Source organism: Lactuca virosa, chromosome 9, assembly GCF_052849685.1.
Source record: "Lactuca virosa cultivar CGN04683 chromosome 9, Lactuca_virosa_CGN04683_v6, whole genome shotgun sequence".
NCBI classification, from domain to species: Eukaryota; Viridiplantae; Streptophyta; class Magnoliopsida; order Asterales; family Asteraceae; genus Lactuca; species Lactuca virosa.
The window spans coordinates 257,791,638-257,816,009 of record NC_136434.1 but is presented as its reverse complement, the minus strand read 5'-3'; positions in this window follow the sequence as shown (position 1 = coordinate 257,816,009).

The window sequence follows — 24,372 nt, the reverse complement described above, 5'->3', positions numbered from 1 at the left end:
GCTACCTAAAATGGCTTATAAAAGCCCTAAATCTCCACAAAATGGGATCTAGCAAATGAACAAGCAAGTTAGCAACTTTATACCTTCTGAGGACTGAAAATGAAGCACAAACTCGAACCCCTCTGGTCTCCTCTTGTTTCCTCAAGCCTTTCTCCTTCCTTCTTAAGACTATCAACACCAAAATCCACCAAAATGGCTTAGATTGCTTCAACAACGGCTAGGGTTTTCTATAGAGGGTTTCTGGGAGCATAAAGGGACAATGGAGGCTGTATAAGGTTGTTTAAATAGGGTGCAAACCCTCAGTTTAGGGTTTTGTCCAGATAGAGCCTACTCGTCGAGTCCGGGACCCGACTCGACGAGTCCATCACTTAAATCCCGCGTCTCATCCCGCTTCTACTCGGCGAGTTGGGCCTTCAACTCGCCGAGTCCCAGGCCAAAAATGCAACATTACTTAAATAAAATACATACCAGGAAACAGGTGCTACAAATCTCCCCCACTTATTTTAGACTTCGTCCTCGAAGTCTGCTGCTCGATCCTGGAATAGCTCTGGGTAATGCCCCATCATCTCATCCACTGGCTCCCAGGTCCATTCCGAGCCCTTCCGGTGCTGCCATTGCACCTTCACGAGCTCCACCCTCTTGTTCCTCAGATCCTTCGACTTCCGGTCGAGAATCGCTACAGGCCGCTCAATGTAATTCAGGCTTTCATCGACCTGAATATCCTCTAATGGTACCACTGCTGAGTCGTCCACCAGGCATTTCCGTAGCTGGGAGACGTGGAAGGTGCTATGAATCTGATTGAGTTCGGCTGGCAGGTCCAGCCGATATGCCACCTTGTCCACCCGGGCTATGACCTTGAAAGGTCCAGTATACCTGGGGCCCAACTTGCCCCGCTTCCTGAATCGGATAACCCCCTTCCATGGCGACACCTTCAGGAGAACCATATCCCCGACCTGAAACTCCAGGTCTGATCGACACTTATCGGCATAACTTTTCTGCCGACTCTGTGCAGTCTGAAGTCTGCTCCTGACCTGCTGAATCCTCTCCGTCGTCTTGAGCACCACTTCGGTGCTCCCCATGACCCTCTGGCCAACCTCGCCCCAGCATATCGGGGTCCTGCACTTCCTCCCGTATAACATCTCAAAGGGAGGACGGTCAATACTTGCGTGGTAGCTGTTGTTGTAGGAGAACTCAGCCAACGGAAGGTAAGTATCCCAACTACCACCAAATTGTAACACACACGCCCGCAACATATCTTCCAGAGTCTGGATGGTCCGCTCGCTCTGGCCATCCATCTGCGGGTGAAAGGCGGTGCTGAAATGCAGACGAGTACCCAACTCGTCGTGGAATTTCTTCCAAAACCTGGAAGTGAACAGAACATCCCTGTCAGAAATCACGGAGACCGGCACCCCGTGACGAGCCACCACCTCTTGAATATAAATATCGGCCAGCTTCTCGGCCGATATGCTCTCCTGGATCGGTATAAAATGGGCACTCTTGGTCAACCGATCCACGATGACCCATATGGAATCCACTCCCCGCGCGGTCCTGGGAAGCTTGGTGATGAAATCCATAGTAATATCTTCCCACTTCCACAGGGGAATATCCAACGGCTGCATCTTGCCGTGTGGCCTCTGGTGCTCGGCCTTGACCTTCCTGCAGGTCAAGCACCGCTCCACATACCATGCTACATCCCACTTCATGCAGGGCCACCAATAATCAAGACGAAGATCCCTATACATCTTCGTCGCCCCGGGATGAATGGAGAATCGGGATTTGTGCGCCTCCTCCATCAAAACCTGGCGCACGCCTCCGAGGTATGGAACCCACACCATGCGATGTAATGTCAATAATCCCCTGCTGTCATAGTCGAAGGAGGAAACCTGACCCACTATACCCTCACTCTTCCGATGTTCCTCCTTCATAGCCTCCTGCTGAGCCTCTCGGATCTGCTCCAATAACGGGGTCACTACTGTCATCCGCATGCAGATATCTCTGATCGGTGCCGCCTTGCGGCTAAGCGCATCGGCCACCACGTTGGCCTTCCCCGGGTGGTAAAGGATCTCACAATCATAATCCTTTACCACATCAAGCCACCGACGCTGCCTCATATTTAGATTTGGCTGGTCCATGAGATACCTCAGGCTCTTATGGTCCGTGTAAATGGTACAACGGACCCCAAAGAGGTAATGACGCCAAATCTTGAGGGCAAAAACAACACCCCCAGCTCCAAATCATGCGTCGGGTAGTTCGCCTCGTGAGGCTTCAGCTGCCTCGAAGCGTAGGCGATGACATGCCCTCTTTGCATCAATACCGCTCCCAACCCTGATATAGACGCGTCGCAGTACACAACAAAATCCTCTACGCCCTCTGGCAGGGCTAAAATCGGCGCCTCGCTAACCTCTGCCTCAGTGTCTCAAATGCTGCCTGCTGCTCAGGCCACCAACGAAAGACTACGGCCTTCTTCGTCAGCCGCGTCTAGGGTACGGCTATCTTGGAGAAATCCTGTATGAATCTCCGATAGTAGCCGGCTAAACCCAGGAAACTCCGAATCTCAGATGGAGACTTCGGAACCTCCCATCTCATCATGACATCCACCTTGGCCGGGTCGACCAGAATACCGTTCTGGTTGACAAGGTGCCCAAGAAATTGCACCTCGCGCAACCAGAACTCACACTTGGAGAACTTAGCGTACAAGCTCTCTCTCCTCAGAGTATCCAAAACCTCTCGCAGATGCTCCTCATGCTGCTCCTGCGTCTTGGAATAGACCAAGATGTCGTCAATAAATACTATCACGGACCGATCCAGCATCGGTCCGCGGTTCATGAGATCCATGAACGCGACAGGAGCATTGGTGAGCCCGAAGGGCATCACCACGAACTCGTAATGACCATAGCGAGTCCGAAACGCTGTCTTCTGCACATCCTCCTCTCTATCCCTCATCTGATGGTAACCTGAGCGCAAATCAATCTTGGAAAACCAAGATGCTCCCTGCAGCAGGTCAAAGAGGTCGTCAATCCTCGGGAGTGGGTAACGGTTCTTCACCGTTACCTTATTCAGCTCCCGGTAGTCTATGCACATACGGTGCGACCCATCCTTCTTCTTGACAAACAGGATCGGGGCTCCCCAAGGTGAACTACTCGGCCTGATAAATCCCTTGTCTAGCAGCTCCTGCAGCTGCGTAGACAACTCCTGCATCTCGGGAGGAGCCAACCGGTACGGCGCCTTGGCAATCGGGGCCGCACCAGGAACCAAATCGATCCTGAACTCCACCTGACGCTCCGGGGGAATCCCAGGAAGCTCTTCCGGGAACACATTTGCGTAGTCTCATACTACCGGAACATCGCTCACTGACGTCTTACCTACCTCTCGGGTGTCCATTACATAGGCGACATATCCTGCGCATCCCTGCTGAAGGTAACGCCTAGCCCTCGCCACCGAACATAAAGCTGGTCCTCGATGTGGCCTCTCGCCCTGAATCACCAGCTCTCCCCCACTTGGGGTCCTGATCCGCACCAACTGCTGCGCGCAGTCGATCACCGCCCCATTGGGGCTTAGCCAATCCATGCCCATAATCACCTTGTTCCCTCTCAACGGAATAGGAACCAGGTCTACCAGGTAACGCTCCTCGAACAATCTCAAAACGCAATCTCGGAAGACCTCAGATACTCGCACTGATCGGTCGTCCCCAATCTCGACCTCTAGAGGGCAATCCAACATGCCCGAAGACTCAGGGAACTTCTTGCTAAGCGCAAGAGAGACAAATGATCGGGTAGCACCCGAATCAAACAATACCTGAACTGGAAAACCGTTCACATGGAACGATCCTAAACAAAGCACACACATAACATATCAAAATCACAACATCATATCATAAAAGCATAAACGGCACCACATCGGGTGTAGCACGTGCCTCTTTGGTAGTCAACTGGAAGGCCCGACTCCTCACCACTGGACCCTCTGACTTGCCCTGCCGACCGTCAGTAATCTGCAGGGTCGCTGGAGCTGGCGCCTTCACTGGAGTTGCTGCTGCTGTCAACTGGGGGCAGTTGGCCTTCTTGTGGCCCCTCTGGTTGCAGTGGAAACACAACAACTCAGATGTCTGAATAACCGGTGTAGGGGCGGTACAATCCCTGCTGAAGTGCCCCGTCTTGCCGCACTTGTAGCAGCCCGACGATCCCAATCTACACGCCCCCTCATGTGGCCTGCCGCATTTCGTGCAGCGGCCTAGTCCTGACTGGCCTTTCGACCTACCATCTGATCCCTTGGGCTTCTTCCCCGAAGCCCCAATCGTCTGCCCCTCCTTTACCTTCCTCTTCCGGACATGCTCCAGATCGATCTCCCTCTCCCTTGCCCTGGAAATCATGGACTCCAAGGTAGGGCAAGCTGAAAAACTAACATGCTCCCGAATGTCGGCTCGCAGCATGTCATGATAGCGGGTCCTCCTCATGTCCTCATCTCCTGCATACTGGGGCACTAGCAATGCCCTCTCCCGGAACTTGGCGGTGATCTCTGCCACAGTCTCCATAGTTTGTCTCATATCTAAGAACTCCCTCGCCAACTGCTGGAGCTCCACTGCAGGTGCAAACTCCGCTCTGAACCGAGTCACAAAGTCCGGCCACGTCATAGCCTCAACCGCCGGGGCTCCTAGAGAGTCACCAACCGACTCCCACCAATCCCTGGCCCTATCTCTCAAGCATCCTGCTGCATATCTCAGCTTCGACCCCATAGGGCAGAAGCTGGTCAACTGTACAGACTCAATGTCTGCAATCCATCGCCTGGCCGCAATGGGGTCCTTTGCCCCATGGAAATCCGGTGCACCACTGCCCCTGAAGTCCTTAAAGGACAGTGTGCGTGATCCTGACTGGCTGTTCGCCATGTCGCTCCTGAACGCCCGGAGGCGATCCTCCATCAGCTCAACAATCCCTTCCTTGATCGACCCAAAGATGACCGGGGTCGCATCAAGGATGCCTCTAGTGATCTCGAACGCGATGAACTCGCGTAGCCTCTCATCCACTGGTTCGGAACCTGAACCTGAACCCGATCCCTCTCCTGAGCTGCCAACTGTTGGCCTCGGACGTAGTACCACCATTCTACAACACATAATGACAACCGTCAGTGATACTGATACATCTAGAGGGATCACACCCGTCACAAGTTCCCTGGTCTTGCCTCAGCCTTCCTCGATTCAAGTACGGATCCGCTGCTTTCAGTAGTACGGGCCCATACTACCTTCCACATCTATCTGTACTTTCCTCAAGAACCGCCTCGACTCCACCAAGTCCCTTCTATTACTACTGCTGATCTCATGCTAATCTCATCCTAGGCTTGCCCTAGGTAATCACCAACCCACTCTCTGCCATCAGCTGCATAAGAAGTCCCTGCTTTCTTCCCCTAACTAGCTCGCGAATACTATTACATATTACTCAAACTAGATAATTCTTCGAATGAGAGATCCTACCCTACAACGGTTGGACTCAAACAAGAGCTGCGAAATAGGGCTAGACCCAACCTTCTGAAATTATTTAGTCCTTGCAATATGTAACTTAACATATTCGTTTACTAGTTAGTGAAAGACAACTAGAACTCCTAAAAGCACAAGGCAAGCAGCATTCGGGCATTGAGTACACATAATCAAGCATATACTATCCTGGCTATCATACTGACTAATCTGTACTAGCATGCAGTTCTCAATAAGCTGGTACTCATACAATAGGCACATAAGGCATCCTTCCTAGATCCTTAGTCCTAATCTAGCATGCTGTTCTACTGAAACTGATAATCATAACATCAACTTGTATGGGTACTTTAGGGAATACTTACTTGAGCTCGGCCGGTCGCGCACATCACACACTTCGTTCTTTCTCGAAACTCTTTTAATCTTAGCTTTTTAAAAACCATTTGTAAAAATCTTTTAAATCTCTCGATTTGAGTTCAGACACCCCCGAAGGTGTGTCCGAATCCCTCAAACCAGGGCTCTGATACCAACATGTAACATCCCAATTTTCACGCCCAAAAATTTTATTTTTTTATAAATTACTTTAATTAAAACAATCGGAAGAAAAACATTGTCAAATCATAACATCTCATAAAACTATGTATAATGTCTGAAAATCCAAATCATAAATATTCATAATGTCAGAGCACAATCCCAAGGAAACTCATAATGCAGAATCTGGGGTGTGTGTATGATGTGCAGCTACCGCGCCGACTCCTTCCCCTTCGATGAAGAGGTACCTGAAACAAAACTGAAAACTGTAAGCATGAAGCTTAGTGAGTTCCCCCATCGTACCACATACCATACTATCACATAACATACATTCTGCCGGGCAATTCTGGGGTGCCCGACCTACCCGATACGGCCATTCTGGGGTGCCGACCTACCCGTGTCAAGCCATTCTGGGGTGCTGACCTACCCATGTCAAGCAATTCTGGGGTGCTGACCTACCCATCGGTCCAAACAACCAACCCTCGAGGACTATTCCACCCCCTACTACTACTATCACATATATCACAACATAAACATACTATCAGACATATCTGGGGTGTCCGAACTGCCCTTCGGTCCTAACAACCGAACTTGGGGACTATTCCCCTCCTACTACCACTATTACATATAACATATCATGCCAGCATATAAACATATCATCACATACTGTCAGACATATCTGGGGTGTCTGACCTACCCTTCGGTCCTAACAACCGAACTCTACTACTATCACATATAACATATCATGCCAGCATATAACATATCAGGTAGTAGCAAACCTAGATGATATCACAAAGACAATCATCTAACATACAACTCCTACTGGTGGGCCGGCATTATGGCCGTAGACCCACCGCTACTGGAAGGTAACTCACCTCAAACGAGTAGCTGTTGAATATTTGTGCGGGGAATCTCTGACTGCTGCTGCTCCGGAAGTCCTCCGGCTATAATCCCCACAAAACACTTAATCGGAATCCCGATATCTACCCTTAGGGTAAAATGACTATTTTACCCCAGACCAAGTCCAAGTCAAAGTCAAAGTCAAGGTCAAGGTCAAAGTCAACTTCCAGTTGACCCGACTTGCCGAGTTGGGTCGTCAACTCGTCGAGTCCCTACCCCCTCAGCTGTCCTCTTCCACGTCCCTACTCGTCGAGTTTAGCGATGACTCGACGAGATCTCCTTCTAACACAACCTCATATGAACCTTCATCCGACTCGCCGAGCGGTATGAACACTCGTCGAGTCCGTCTTCATCCTAAGAACACGTCCTGTCCTCGACTCGCTGAGTTGTATGAACAACTCATCGAGTTCATCTTCAAGGGTTGGGAGATTGCCTTGGACTCGCCGAGTCTGTTCTAGCACTCGTCGAGTCCCATGAACTCCAGGTCTAAAATGAAGTCCAATGCGTTGGGTCACTCTTTCTGTCCTACTACAACCCTACTAACACCCAACTGAGTCCTTTTGACCCTCAACAGATATGGGACTCAAAGCCTTGGACTCGTCGAGTCCCAAGAACGGACTCGCCGAGTTGGTCACGTCCACACCCTAAATACTCGATTTTTGATGTACAACTCTTGACCAAAAGATAGATCTAGGCTCCTACAATCGTCCTAGCACGTAAAGTTACAAACTTTACGTGCATGCATGGGACTTTGAGTCCAAAAGGTCCTAAAACAAGCTCTTGGGTTGCATGGAGTCTTCCTTGGGTGGAAAAGCACCCACTTTCTGCCTTGTGACCCCTCAAAGGACCTAGATCCGAATCCTTGTCCCCAACCATGCTTGCATTCATGGTTGGCTACCTAAAATGGCTTATAAAAGCCCTAAATCTCCACAAAATGGGATCTAGCAAATGAACAAGCAAGTTAGCAACTTTATACCTTCTGAGGACTGAAAATGAAGCACAAACTCGAACCCCTATGGTCTCCTCTTGTTTCCTCAAGCCTTTCTCCTTCCTTCTTAAGACTATCAACACCAAAATCCAACAAAATGGCTTAGATTGCTTCAACAACGGTTAGGGTTTTCTATAGAGGGTTTCTGGGAGCATAAAGGGACAATGGAGGTTGTATAAGGTTGTTTAAATAGGGTGCAAACCCTCATATTAGGGTTTTATCCAGACAGAGCCTACTCGTCGAGTCCGGGACCCGACTCGACAAGTCCATCACAGTCGAGTCCGGGACCCGACTCGACGAGTCCATCACTTAAATCCCGCGTCTCATCCCGCTTCTACTCGGCGAGTTGGGCCTTCAACTCGCCGAGTCCCCGGCCAAAAATGCAACATTACTTAAATAAAATACATACCAGGAAACAGGTGCTACACAAAACATTAGGGTTGTGTGTGCACCATAGGGATGTTATTGTGCTTAAAACCCAACAGTGGTATCAGAGCCTAGGGTGTTTTCTGTTATATTGATGCAACTGTTTATTTTCCAAAGCTGAAAAAATGTGATTTTTGGCCACTGACTGCTAGACTTGTTGATTCCCATAAGGGAACTCGACGAGTTAGATCATATGGTGATGAACTCGACGAGTCCATAGCCTGGCTCGACGAGTTGGATCATCAGATGGCAGATTTTCGGGTTTCTTGACCAGAATTGGATTAGGAACATTGCCATAAATTGTTTTGTATCATAAAATTCGTTTTTTTATATGGTGATGATTATCCTCATCCAATTAAAAGACAATTATCAAATTTTAAGATAATAAGTTGATTATTTGTATTCTTTGATTTGAATTGTCTTGCTATGTGAGTTAAATTAGGTCAATTTGGTAAATAATAAATTATATGATAATTTTATTAGTTAAATTTGATCTAAATATTTCTTGAAGAGTTTCATAACTTGTCCTCAACTTATGGAATATGAAAAGTCTCATTCATGAAACATTAACTCCTTAAGTTATGGAATTCAAGAGGTTTTGAAGAGTTTCAAAACTTGCCCTCAAGTTTAGGAATTTAAAATTTAATTAAAAGCTTTAATTTTGAAATATTAAATTCTAAAACCCTAGTAATTTGAAAAAAGTTCAAAAATGCACCTCTTGGTTTTGTAACTTAAAATTTAATTAAGTAGCCTTAGTTTTGAAATCTTAAATTTAGAACCTTGATATTTTGAATAGTTCAAATTACACCCTTATGGTTTTATTAAATTAATTAAGTGGTTAATTAAAAGAGAGAATTAATAAATCCATAATGACATGGTTTAAGTTTAATTAAATTAAAAGTTTAATTTATTAATAGATTAAACCACTTAGTTTAAATGTGTAAAATACACCCTTATACTATACAAAATTAAAAGTATAATATATTATATATGTATAAGTTAAAAGTCAGTCTTACCGTTAGTAGGCCTCATTCACGAAGATGGTCTATAAGGGTGTTTAACGAAGCGGCCTGTAAAATGACCGCCCTTGGGTATCCACTCTTACCCACCACACCCTTGACCAGTGGAGGGTCTTTAGCTCAACGGGTAAGATAGGACACAAACTTTCATTAATAATTATAATGAAATACAAGTAACTAAATGTTTTATAAATTCCCAAATCTTAGTTACTTAGGAAAAATGTGAATTTGGTGCTAATCCATGAAATTGCACATTGCACCTTATTGGTCATTAGTGGAGCGTGTGTGGTTAACTGACACACTAATCTGGGACTAATGTAAGATGGAAATGGGTAGCTCGTATATTATCATAGATCAATGGAGCGTGTGTGGTTAACCGACACATTGATTAGGTGATAGATGTCTTCGAGAGTACCAAGCTAATTTGCATGGTTATTCACACCTTGTTTGTGATCCTCGGTATCCCAGTCACAAACTTGAAGGGCATAATCGAGATTAAACATGCCATTGAAAAGTTCAATAAATCTCAAAGAATCTAGGAATTTCAATTCATTTAAAACCTAATGTTCACTTTCATTTTTCGTGGTGGAAATTGGTAAATCGTCATTTACCTACCTTCAACTATTTTGCAATTGGATTACGGCATCCCTCTTCCGAATTGTAAAATATTGTGTTGGGTCTTAGCCTTAATATTTCATTTGGGTGTTATATTAAGGACTTAAATCAATTAACTTGAATTTGTCCCTTGTAGATGTCTAATTCTGACAACTATGGTCTTCCCAAATCTTTTGAAAATAGCTTCCCTCATGAAGATGATGTTCCACGCTTCGATCATGAAAATGGAAATCATTCTTCACTTCCTACACCTCCTACAATAGTTCTCCCTAACCCACATGTTCGTCGACTTGAAAAGTTCAAGGTCACTCAAGCCCTATTGGCAAGCAAACACCAAGATGGAAGGTCTATGTGTGCACACGTCTTGGAGATGAAGTCAGCTATTGATAGGCTGTGAGTGTTGGGTGTCGATGTCTCGAGGATGCTGGTTGTTGACTTGGTTCTTCAATCACTTCCTAAGTCATATAGTGAGTTCATTAAAGATTACTATATGATAAATCACGACGTGCCCCTTATCGATCTTACCTATTTGCTAATTACTGCTGAATCAACAATGATTTGGCGCACTGGTCAAGCAAATTTGATTGGAAGATTAATCTCCCAAACTTCCATTGACAATGGCGAAATTGGAAGTCCAGAAAAGTTTTCTCTTCCCAATGGAAAGGGATTGGCCAAGGTCAAACCGTTGACCAAATGGTAAAGAGAAAGGTTGAATCTGAGATACTCCCATGCACCATTCTGAAAGAGTCTGTTTGTTTCTATTTCCAAGAGAAGGGGCATTGGATGAGAAGCTGTTGTATCTACCTGAAGGATCGCAAGGATGGTAAAGTCAAAATGTATGACTCTACTTCAGGTAAGTCCAGTATCTAACTCTATTAAGTTCCTATTTGCATATTCTTAATACATGATGTGATAAGATTGCATTTTGATATTTTATAGGATCGAAGAAAAGAAAGGAAGCTTAAAGGAAGAGTAAGCTGAGTCTTATCACAAAGAAATGGATTTTGATCGCATTGTTCGATGATCAGATTTTTGAGCTGCTGCTTAGGAGTTATGATAGATTGCTTAGGAATATTTAGAAACATAGTTTTCATATGTAGTTGCATTGTAAGGACAAGTTTTCTGCAATTTTATAAATAAAGAAAATTTTGATTTTATCTTATTTTATGTTTCCTTGCAATAGCATTTGTGAAAATTGTTGCTCATACGTTTCTATTAATAGCAATATTGAATATGATTGATTCTTAGTTATATCAATTGTTGTAGTATCGTAATTTACTAAGTAAAGAAAGATTCCCATCAACCAAGTTTCATTTGGACAAAAACTTGGAATCATATGATTTGAATCATGTGATGTATGGAAATCTTGGTACTTGGGAAATTAAGACTAATTCCTTGTTTACATATGTCTGTAAGACAAGTGAAGGATGAAAGGATCTAGTACACATTGATGTGCACTGGTCAGATCCACCACAAAGGACGATAAAGTACATTCGTGATGATTTACTGAAAGTTCAGTAAATATGGTTGTGCTTACAAGATTAAGTATAATTCTGAATCATTGGAAAAGTTTCAATGTCTAGCAGAACGAATAAGAAGAATCAATTAGGCAGAAAGATAAAAGTTTCTCCAATCTGAAAGGAAAGGAGAATACTTTAGTATTATGTTTTATAATCATCCTAATGATTATGGAACCATATCTCAGTTAATCCTCTAAGGACACCTTAGTGCATTTGTATGGCTAAGAAAAGGAATCGGGAATTGTTGAAATGGTTAAATCAAGAAAGTAATGTCACACCCCCAATCCAAGGATGGCGGAAACGTCCGGGGGTGGAGGACTTCATGTATAGTATCATAACAACAATTGTAATAGTAATTCAAGCAAACACAACCAACATATATATAATTGAAAAAGTTACATCATTGTATGAATTACATGTTTACGAATCAATTACAATATGTTGACAAAATATGAAATAGTAGACGCCTTAGCGTCCCATCCTCAAAAGCACTTGGTTACCTGTTTAATGATTTCCTGAGAATACAAGTTGTTTGAAAAAGTGTCAACACAAAGGTTGGTGAGTTCATAAGCTTTTGTTTGATATTATTAAAAGCCTTTCGTTTGTAAAAGTAGTATTTGTTTTAGAAAATCCAATATTTTCCTTAAAATGTATATGTAGTCTTAAATTCAAAGACCGAAATGTATAAGTAACTTTTCTTACTTATAATAAATAATGTAAGTTTAAATCGACATAAACTCGTTTAATTTTAATGAGGTTCCCGTAAATTCCAATATTTATTAATACTTTGTGTGAGTTTATTATAACCATACCATGACAAAGGTTGCCTAAAACGACGTTCTTCGGGCGTCGGAAATGTTATGACATTTGTCACCCCAGACCTATCGGTCTAACTGTTGCATGCAGTTTAGGTGTGGGTTTGTCAAACCCAATATAGATCTATACACAACTATCACGCTCTCCCTCAAGGAGACTCTGGTTACAATACATGACTTAATGGTAGTTTGAAGTAAATGTCTCACAAAGTCATTAACGGAATTACGTGTTATGAAAACTTGGTACCGTATGGCCGTACCTTGCTTAATGAAAATATCCTTTGTATAAATGTACCCTTTTTAAATGTATGTGTTATGTAATGTATCATAAACTATACCTATTATAGTTTATCCACCAAGGGTAGTACGTAGTATTGTATGCAAACTATATTCAAAATAGTTTATTAAATGTTTGAATGTATCGGTTGTACTTTGATTATAATCACTTGTTATTCTTTATATTTTATATGTCCAAATCCATTTGTAAACTGATGTGTGTCTAAATATTAAGATGAAATGTCATATATTGCAATAACATATAATCACATAAAGATATACACCTTGCTCAACATGTTACAAGGTGAAATGAAGTTGACAGCAACTTTTCGTTGAATACAGTTTTTGTTACTGTTCTTAGAAAATTTATAGAAAAATCATCAAAGCTCTAAATCCAAATCCACAAATTCTGAGAGTTTGGAATATGAGTCTAGTTTGTTCGTAAAGTTTATCATGATTTTTAGTGATCTCTAACAGAGGTGAAAATGTTCATAATTACAGACTGGTCCGGGTTTGCCTCTGAAATGACAGGCAGTTTTGTAAAAATCACCATAAATTGTATAAAACTCATATGGAGAGGTGCAAGTAGCCATTTTAAAGCTAAGAGTTTGAACTACTTGCACCTGTAACAGTTTTGAAAACTAAAATATTTAAGTTGACCAAAACAGTCCGTGATCGAAGTTCATCTTTTCTGATGTAATCTGATAGAAAAAGTTTAATTGTGTTCTTGATGATTTTACTTGTATTCCCCCCTTAAAACTTAAGCAAAACATGTAAATGTAGGGGTATGAACTCACCCTATGTGGTTTCAGTAGATGAAAGTGAGAGAGAGGAAGTGTTCAACCCAAGGACACTAAGAAGATGTCTTGATGATTCGAGAATCTAACATCGAATAAGATGGAATTTGTGTAAGATATCCATGATTTGAGTAGAATGGAGTGTAATAATTATATGAATGATGAAGATACTTACTAATTGAAGAAAGAAATCCCTGAAGAAAGCCTTGAAGTTCTTGAAGTTGAGAGAAAAGATGAGAGAATTTTGGAGAGTGTCCTTTGGTTGCTATGTGTAGAATGAAAGAACTTTATGGAGAATGAGGAGAGAGGATCAATCCTCCAGCTCTTAGAACGTGGGAAGAGCTGGAGATTGGGTGTAAAGGTCCACTAAGGAGACAAGGGGTAGTGGGAAAGAGTGGCTGATCATAGAGTGAGGTGGTGGTGGTTTGCTTTTGCCATAAATTAAGGAAAAGCAAATATTCCCTCAATAATTAGTTCAACCACTAATTCTTTTAATATATTTTTATAAAACCCTGGAGATTTATATATTTTGGGGCCTTAGTTTATAAAATAAAGTTTTGGGTGAAAATCCCACGTTAAAATAATGAAAAACGGAGTTAAAACGAAGTCGTAGTCGAAAAACCGGTAAAAAGGGGCCGTCTGCGAGGCCTCTCGGATGGGGGCCGAGACTTCGGACCCTCGCATGCGAGGCTGCTGTCTGAGGGCTTCGGATTCGGTCTCCTGAGAGGCTTCAGCTTCGGTCCTGATGAGAGGCTTCGGATCCGAGGCCTCGGATGAGAGGCTTCGGTCCTGAAGCTTCAGTTCCAGGTCCTTAAGGCTATTTTACCCGTTTTTACCCCGTTTCAAGCGATTTTTGACCCGGTTAAGGGTCGATATGACCCAAATGATTACAAAAAGTTAAAGTAACTTTTTGAGAGAGATTTGGGAGAGATTTCAAATAGAAAGAGATAGAGTGAAAACGATTTAGAGAGGTTTCGTTTGTGATTAATTTGAGTGTCCGGCTTCACAACGCCAGGTTCGTAAACCCCGTTAAACCGTGTTTTAGTGTCGTACACAATCCCGATGATTGTGCAATAGTGTTTTATCGCTTTGGTTCGTTGTTTAGCACTATTAAGGCTAAGGAAAATCAAACACATGAACTTTCCAAATGATGATTTCTCATTAAAATAGCGAATTATATAGTGATTACATAACGTAAACCCTAACATACAAGGGTTATTGGAGTTGACCGATTTGACTTGTTGCCTTTTTTTGACTTTGACTTGACCGAAATTTGACGGTTTTCACAGGTAAGTCATACTCCGTTCCAAAATCGAGTCTTAGAGTCATACTCCAAGATTATGGCATGAGTGACATATCTTAAGTAAGGTTTACAACACATCATGAAATATGGAGTAGAAATGATTCTTACTCTTGCATATTTGAAAATGGTAGTTGTGATGCTTTAGATAAAACAAAGATCAACTAAGACCAATTACATGAAGTGCTTATCTTGATAAGAACCCACACTAACTCTTAAGTATTTGGGTGTCAAGGAATGTTTCTTGACAAAGAATCTTATATGTCAAGAGGTCAGTGGGTGTCTTAAATATCTTAAAAAGGTTCAAGAACTAATCAAGAATAAACCTATTGTTAATCACTAGCACACGACTTAAGATTTATAACCTATCGTGTTGACATATTCTTGTTTCTATGCCTATTCCAGTTAGTTTGACTATGCATGTGAGTTCTATGAGTTCTCATTTGAATGCATAAGGCAAAGCACCTTGATCAATGGAAAGTACATTGATTTGTATAGGTAAGCTGCTCAACAACATGGAAACAATGGTAGGACCCTTGTGCTACTAGATGGCAGGAAATTAAGATTGAACTAGTTCAGTCCATATGAGTTTGGATTTTTCAGAAACCTTGTCTTGTGATTATGGTTTTGAAAAATTCACATGGATAGGAACACATACACCATTAAATCTAAGTGGTAAAGTTTTCTCTCAGCTTCATGAAAATGATTGTGAGGAAACGCTTTCACTAAGTAGATTTTAAAGAGATTACAGTTGTGTTAATTGCATTCTCAAATTCGATTATGATTACGACATCCCTCTTTATAGTTCGAATTGTGAGAAATGGAAAAAGTTCGAACATTCGGGACTTACTGTTGTAAGTTATAAAATTGTTTAAACACACATGTGAGATTTCTAATGAAAGGTGTATAAGCTTGTGAAGTCTAAATAAAAGACTTTTGAAGCACCAAGTATCAGAAATCTAAACTTTGGAAAGAAAGTCAATAAGTATTGATTTTTAGAAGTCCAGCTGATTTCTGGGTACATGTCCAAGCTAGTGGGAGCATAAGTGTTATGCTTGTAAGAATGTAATTATTATGCTAGTGGGAGCACAATTATTACGTTAAGTATTGCGAGTTAGCAATGCTAATTATAGAAAACAAAAGTTTGCAAAGTTGCACAGTTTGAAAAAATTGTTTTGCTATAATTAAGGGAGAGGAACTCATACTTTATTTCAAATCTAAAAGCTTAGATTGAGATTTTAATAGAATTTAGTCTTGAACATATATGAATGTTATGATGAAATGATTCAACATAAGAAAATTCTATATATGGAAATGTTATAGCAAGAGACTGGTAAAGTATCATGTCTTTATGTAAGACATTATGAATCGTGCCCCACATGCTTCGTGTATAGGATTGATTGCATATGTTATAATATTTGTGTGTTATGAATTGTCCAAATGCCTCGGGCATTAAGAAGGAAAATGGACCAGAACCATATATGACCAACGTTATTAAACAACTGTTAAGGACAATCCGAGGTTCGCCAAAGATTTGTTGCTTATGGATAGGTGGAAGTATAGTAATGGATGGACCATATTGACATGATTATGAATAGATATGATTTTCACATGGCAAATATGGAAATGTTTCCATAATGGCAGTTGGATATTAAGAATCTATGTGTAAGTTGAAAACTTTCATGCATGAAGGATGTTCAAAGGAATGTACTTTGAATATGAGACTTCGTATCTGTGGAATTGTCCTGTAACAATCTCTGGTGGAGTAATTTGTAATATCATTGTCCAAGTCTCTGTGACTTTGGTGCATTGACATTACAAAAGGATCATTGCATGATAGTTTAGAATCTAACACATTCTAATAGTGGCAAGAATTTCGTATTCTTACACTTACAATAAGGATTTGGAATTGTGAAATGAGTGTCATTGGAAATGTTTACAATTGATCTATTTCACAAAGTAAGGACCATAGGTAACCATAGTGTGCATGCTTAGAGGATGGGATAACTATTGTTTTAATTCAAGTATTAAGTTGATTAGTCGAAACATTATACATTGAATAATGTGTAATCAATATGGTGATTAAATAATAAGTGTTTTTATTTATATTCAAGACTTTTGAGACCATATTGGATTCGATTATTCTTCTGTTTCACTTCGCATGTTTTTACTTCCCGAATAACTAGGTTATTCAAACATCCACAGTCAATCATACTTTGGAAGTAAGTAATGAGGTAAGACTGTCATGAATCCGACTGTAGATTGTCTAAGTGCTTAGACATAGCACAAGTTTGATGCAGTGTTCATGAGTACTCCTATAATATGATTTGAGTATTGGATTAAACCCACGCTCATCTGAATCACTTCATGGATTTTATCACGAGTGACTATGAGACGATAATATCTTATATTCTTGAAGCAGAGACATATGAGTTGTAGTTTACGAGTCGGTTGCACATTGATGATGTGTAAACGCACCAGTAACTTGGTGTTATAAAACGTATTGTTGTGTGTGATTTGATGAGTAAATTGAGCAAGCATATGAGTCGAAGTTTATCTGTTCCTTTTACACTAAGAGGGATAAAAGCGATATCTGTGGGCCCCTTGATTATTTAGTGATGACAACCTAAGCGCTTGGCCAAGCGTGGACTGATTTGATTTGTTCAATTAGTCAGTCGTCATAAATCAGAAATCGGGAAAAACAACACATGAACAGAGAGAATGATTATAATCCATGTCTGAGTTCATACGATATCTTGTAAAATGGAGGAATATGTGATCCCTTATCTAAAGGATGCGTTATTGATCAGAGTTGACAGCGGCTTTTGAGAGCTATGATTGCTAGTCGGTTTTGAATTAGTACTTGCAGTTATAGTTATTAGACTTATCCAAGTGGGAGACTGTTGGATTAGGTGTCTAAGCCCATAACTATAATTGGTATATAGTTGACCCGATAGTAGCATGGTCCTTTTGGGTTGCCTTCACCAGAGCAATTTGATAGGATGGATATTTGAGAAAGAGGTTATTTATGATTTATTAATATATTATATGAATAATATATTAATTGAGAAATCATAATATTTAATTAGTATTGATCAAGAATTAATTTGGAGTTAATTTAGTGATCAAAAGAGACTGATTAAATTAACGGGGACTGATTAGGTAAATCAGTAATACTTATAGTTTGGGCTAATAATCCATGTTGATTTGGGATGGACTAAATCTATGTGTGAGTCCATGAAGATTTAGTCCAAAGGGCCTAATGGATTATTCGATCATTGGAATACTTAAAGGCTTAAGTAAATTAGGGTTTTATGTATGAAACCCTAGGGATTCCACACTATAAATTGAACCCCTAAGCTCCCAAACAGGTATTCATCTAACTAGTTTTTTTTTATGATTCATATATCAAATTTGTATACTAGTTAGGCTTTATGCTTTGGAAAAAGAATATTGCATGTATAACAAGAGAAAACTTAGACCCAAAACATTAGGGTTGTATGTGCACCATAGGGATGTTATAGTGATCAAAACCCAACAAAAATTTCCCTTAATGATATATTTTCAACCCTAATTCGTTCCTTACGCTTATAAACCGATGAGAAGTCGTTTTGAGGGTCTAGAAGGCGGCCGGAGGGCCGTTAAGTTAATATGGAACGAAGATCTAAATGATTTGAGAGCACATTCATGTCGAGAATCATTCGGTTTGCTTTTCTGATCACAATTAGTATTCCAGTTGTGTTCCTACTATTTTTACTTTCTGAATCCAGGTGTTAAAACATGTTGCTTTTGTTTGGAGTAGATAAAACTCGATTTTATGTGTTGATTTCAATGATTTTGGATTTTATTTGTTTGGTTATTAATTGTGTTTGATTGATCACACCTATCATGTTAAAGTTATGATTTTTATTGCCTATTGTTGAGTTGTGTGTATTTAAGAGGACCAATCTAATTACATTAACTTGAATCTTAATTAGTTTATGATCATTAAACTGTTAGGATTAGAGATTGATCAAATCCTAGGGTTAGATAATGTTAATCTGTGATTTTTGTGTTTCAGAGAGCTTAGATATCCATGCTATGCTTCGATTGATTGTCATGACCATTGATGAGAGATTACTAGATCATATCATTCATCATCCCAATATATTAAATTAATTATGTGTTCATTAATTGCATGATCATTGTGTTAGTTGTTCATTAATTATTAGTACTAGGAAGACCGATCAAGATAGCTAGTCACATTAGAATTCAATAACCAACTAATAGATCCATTGCCCTATTAACGAAGATAACCATGATTTTGAGAAGTAATCCAATCTAAACTTGATTACCTAAAGTGATTCGTTTCTAATCAGTTTATATAGTTTGTTTAGTTGTTGATTTAGTTGAGCCTTTATAATAAAACCTCTTTTTATTGCTTTCATTTATTTAGTGTAACCTATAATCAAATATTCTAATATTAATTCACTACCGTTCCCTTGAGTTCGAAACCTTTGCTTATCAAAACTATACTATACTTGATCAGGTTTACTGCCTGTAAGGTGTGGTTTAGATGCGATATACTAGGACTTATATATAAAAAAATAGTGCATTATAAAAATACACATCAAGTTTTTGGCGCCGTTTTCGGGGAACGGTTTTCTATTAAGTTAGTTTGTTTGATTATTCGTTATTGTTTTTAGTTATTTTATTTTCTTGCCGGGGGACATTTTTCAATTGATTTAGTTTATTTGATTATTTTTGTTTTTTCATTTTTCGTTTTTTTTATTTTTATTTTTACTTTTCTTTGATATCATGTCACCTGTTGTGAAGGTTTTTGTTGTTTTGTGTAGGAATTCGTGATCGTACGCATTGTTTGGTTTTACTTTTTGCATAGGTTTCGAGATTGCAAGCGATTAGGGAATTCTTGACTTGTTTAGTCTACTACTTTGGTAATTTGTCCAACTCAATCTTCGAGGCGTGGTATAGAAAGGCGTGTCGTGGTGGTTAAGCAGAAGGCCGAACTCTTGCTACTCTTGACTAGTTGGGTCAACTCTTGTTCTACTTATTAGTTAATGGTGCAAAGAAAACAAAGGAAATCGTCTGACGGGTCCCGATTGTTTTTCGAAAACCACTTCTTGCATCTAAGTGATTTAATCAACAATTGTAGCTTGATTTTGACGAAGACGAGTGATCGAGATATCCTTTTTAGTTATTTTGGTTTGCCAATTGTTGGTTATTTTAGTGAGTTTTATTTTTATTTTTATTTTGTTTTATTTTTTCCATGTTGATGCTCTTAATGTTTTAGATATTTGCAGAATTTTTGCCCTTCGGATGACTTCAATAAGTGCAGCCGCTAGGCCCGAATGTTGTTTTGTCAAAAGAGAAAAAACCGAGAGAGTTTGAAGTTGATAATCGAGAACCACGACCTTTATTAAGTGAAGGGTGCGCGTCGATTTTGTTAGGGATTATTTTTCTAAGAGTGACGTTTCTAATTTCATCAATTTCCTATGGCATGGAAAAGTTGTTCCCATGCCATGGAGTTTTATTTCAACGCGAATCAGGAGTATCGTCCAAGCTACCACGACATGGTTGACACTTTCCTATGTCGTGGGGGAATTTTTCATCGTGACAGGTGGTTGCCATTCTAGATACCATGCCGTGGTCGACACTTACCACGTTGTGGGCAAGCTTTTATTTGCGATGCACATTTTTCCTCAATCGAATACACGAAGTGGTCGACATTTCCCACTTCGTGGTCACTGTACATTGCATTAACCTGCAATCGTTTTCACCACATTTCAGAAGTCAGTGTTCTTGGTCTTATTTTCCGACACATTCAGAAGCAACATTCCAGTTTCTAGTCTTCTATCAATTTTTGGAGCAACTTTTAGCAGCCCCATTCGATATCACCACTACTACCCCAGGGGTGTATGTTCCAATTCTTCCTCTTTATTTTTACGTTCTTTTATTGTTTTAGCATGCAATGGGGACATTGCATCATTTAAGTGTGGGGTAGGGGGTTGAATATAGGAGTGCAAGCTTACTGATAAAAATTGAAAAACTGACTACGATTTAAAAAAAATTATTAGAAAGATTTGAAATAATAATCTAAAATTGAATCTAGTTAAGAAAATTGTTATGTTGAGATCTACGTTGCTAGTGTTGTGTGGGACGATCCAATGCGAGTTTCAATGTTTATTTGATCCAATATATGTTATAATGTATTTGTGGCTTCCCTATCCTAGTGAAATCATGCAACAAAAACACGACCTTGTTTAGTTTGAGGGCCTGATAGCATGGGGATTTCTTGATATGTTATATGAAACTGACATTATTACTGTGGTTGTTTAGTTTATGCATCATGGATGTACATAACTAAGATTTTATAGCTTGAGAATGTTTGATTTAGCCTTATTTCATGTTCCTTGTCTGGTTGTGGACTTAGGGTAGAATCAATTATTCAAATGTCTATTAAATCCAGTGTTATATATGATTAGCATACACAAGGCGACTATAGGTTTAGTAGAATTTTCATGTATGCTTATCATAGATGCTTGGGAGTATTATTATAAGTAGGTGACTTAGAGGACTCGAGATGATTCTTGAGGGAAGTATGGATAAGTGTGGAATGTAGTATTGAGACCACACTACTGGAAGCACATGATCCGTACTCGAATCATGGAAAGTCACAAGCATTCTAAGGAGATAGTTGAGGGTAGAGAGCATGGTTTGATACCATGATTCATTGCAGTATTTTCATATCTGACTGCCTTTTGATTACGGTTGTTCAGAATGAAGATGAGCTTGATATTTATTTAGGCCTTAGAGGCCATGGCACTTTGAATATGAAGGGTACATATGTGTATAAGTTAAGTGGTTTTAAAGTGTCAAAGACCTTGTTCAGAGTAGTTCCATTTTGATTTGCAAGACTCATGAAGAAGGCAAATGTGATGATCGACCCAAGGGTTGCATCTTCAGGATGGTTGGTTCGCCGATTGATCGGGATGTCTTTCCCTACGACAGGTTTATGCCCTTTCACCCCATGCGTTTCAGAGGGGTAGGGATCGAATGTGTTTCAATCAATAGATATAAGAAAGGGAGTGTGCTCGCCGCATCAGTTTCTACCGCAAAGGGGTATCGTTCGATTCGTGGTGAATTGCTTCTGTCTTTTAGCAAGGAAATGTTCGAGCCTTGACTACTCTTTTGGCTTGAGGGCCTAGGTGAGGACCATGTTACAAGTCGGAAAAATGGCATAATTTTGAGAAGATCGGGGGTATCTAAGGAGGATTGCGATGTTTTAATTCAGGACAGAGAGTTCTATTGATATGTTGAGTTATTCGGAGCTATTGATTGAACATCTATAATGGATCCTTGAAGTTCTAGAGGAAGATAAGATTGTGGATAAACTCCTCTAATGCAACTTTTGGTTGCCCGAAGCTGGGAAGAGTTTACGAGGTCTCCATCTGAGGTTCAGATTTTCTTTATGATTTTTTGGTTATTATTATTCAAAGAATTGTTATATGTCATTTTTCATACCAAGATACCAGTTATATTCCTTACAAACTTCATACAAAGAATTGTTATATGCCATTATTCAAAGAATTGTTATTATTATTCAAGGAATTGTTATATTCCTTACAAACTTCACTCACAAAAAGAGAGGGGAAGGATAAAGAGTAAATTTACAAAATGGAAGACCTCAAATCCCTGAGGATGAAGAAACAAATGCTCCTCATAGAGCTATCAGCAATCGAACGAAAAATCAACTTGTATGAACAAGTAACAACGGTCACCGATGTACCGGAAAGCGAAAGCTTAAAAACAAAGGCTATTCCAGTGCAAACGGCATCTGGTAAAGAAATAACAAATCCGTTGAAAGCTGATGCTTTGCTTAAAAGCATAATAAAGGAGACAGCTACTCCTCTTCCAGAAGGAAAAACTAGCTTGTTGGTTAATTCCAACCCTTGTACTAAAGGAATCAGTAAAATGACAATTTTGTCACCCACTAACGAATCTGTGCAGGAGCTTAAACCAGATTACAAAAAGGCTCTTAACAAAGAAGCTGAAAGATTCTATGTAATCTACAAAGGGCCACACGCCGGAATACATACAGACTGGGGAATTATAGAGACCTTCTGCAAGGTCGATAAAGTAACATGCAAAAAGTTCAGAAATGAAACAAGTGCACGACTTAGTTTTGCCACCTTCAATGACGAAGCCAATCAAACCAAAAAACCTCTTCTAAAGCCGAAAGTCCGGAAGATCAAAAAAGAACACAGAGACCAAAGATTTGACATCCCAAATGACGTCGAATATGAAGCCAACATCCCTGCAAACTCCTTTGAAGATTTCAGAATAATCTGGAGTAAAGCTAGAGCGGCATGCCCAGAAGATCTTATCCATGAGAGATTTTTCACAACAGATAAGAAAACCAAAAGTCTGTACAACTTCCTTGAAGGAGCAGATCCAAGATTAATCCAACAAGCCTTTTCAGCAGGATTAATAGACAACATCTATCCAAGCTGCAATTTGCAAGAACTAAAGTTCTTCCCATCCAGCATGATAGAAACCATTAAGAACTTCCGAAAGAAAGTTCTCAAAGACAGAGATGATCCAATTTATATCAGAGTCATCTCCTCTCTTCCAGATTGGATTCAAGGAGCAACACTTGCCCCTTATCACTATCTAGAAATTGGCTTAGCAAAAGCCAAAAAAGACATCGAACAATCTCGACCCACGGAAGACAAAGATCTTCCGTTCGAAGAAATCCTTCATCAAAATCGTATCAACGGCCTTAGAAGAATTTCTGAAAAGATCATTGAGATAATATCAGGATCAAAGAAAAAAGTTAATTATACAAATTCACACTGTACAATCACCAGCTGGAGCTGTGGCAACACCAGCAACGAAGACCTTGAACGAGCATCCAAATTCGGAGAACAGTTCATGAACAAGAACTTTGATGTATCTACCACTACAAGACAAATTTTCTGTAAGCATGCGGAGCAGTTTTTTGAAGATCATCATTGCAACTACTGCAATCGCAGTGATTCCACGACAAAGGAGGGTCCCTTCTCTGAAGATGACAAATCTTCATCATCTTAAAGAAAGATGCTTCACGCGTCAAATGGCCCCCGCCACTCAAGAAAATAATGCCTCCTACATTATTAGAAGCTTTCCAGCTGTCCACAATAATGTAATCGTTAGTTGATAGAAACGTCATGCCTGACATAATAGGCAATTATCAGACCCTCTCAATGTATCTATAAATTGAGAGTTATGTTTTCATTAGAGGATATCGCAAGAACGAGGGCAAGAAAAACACTCCCTATTCTGTAAATTTTTAATGTCTTGTGAGTAAAATCTCCCTTAGAAGGGAGAAGATGTAAAATATTGTAAGAGTACTCCCATTTCGGGAGCTCTTTTATCAATAAATCCATGTTTTGTTATACTTTAGTGTTCATACAAAATAGATTCATGAAACCTGTAAGTGACAGAGTGTCAGGTCGACGATGGTCAACAGTACCAAACCAACCACACAAACCAACGGATGACACAGGCTGGCTTGAATAATTTCTATCTATGTAAGTAATACTCCTACTCCAAAACACTTATTGATTAGTGAGTTTTCACTTTACAATTTTTATATCTATTCCCTTCTTAAAATCCCACATACAAAAAAATCCCACATTACAAATCCAAACGGATTTGTAATGTGGGATTTTTTGTATGTGGGATTTTA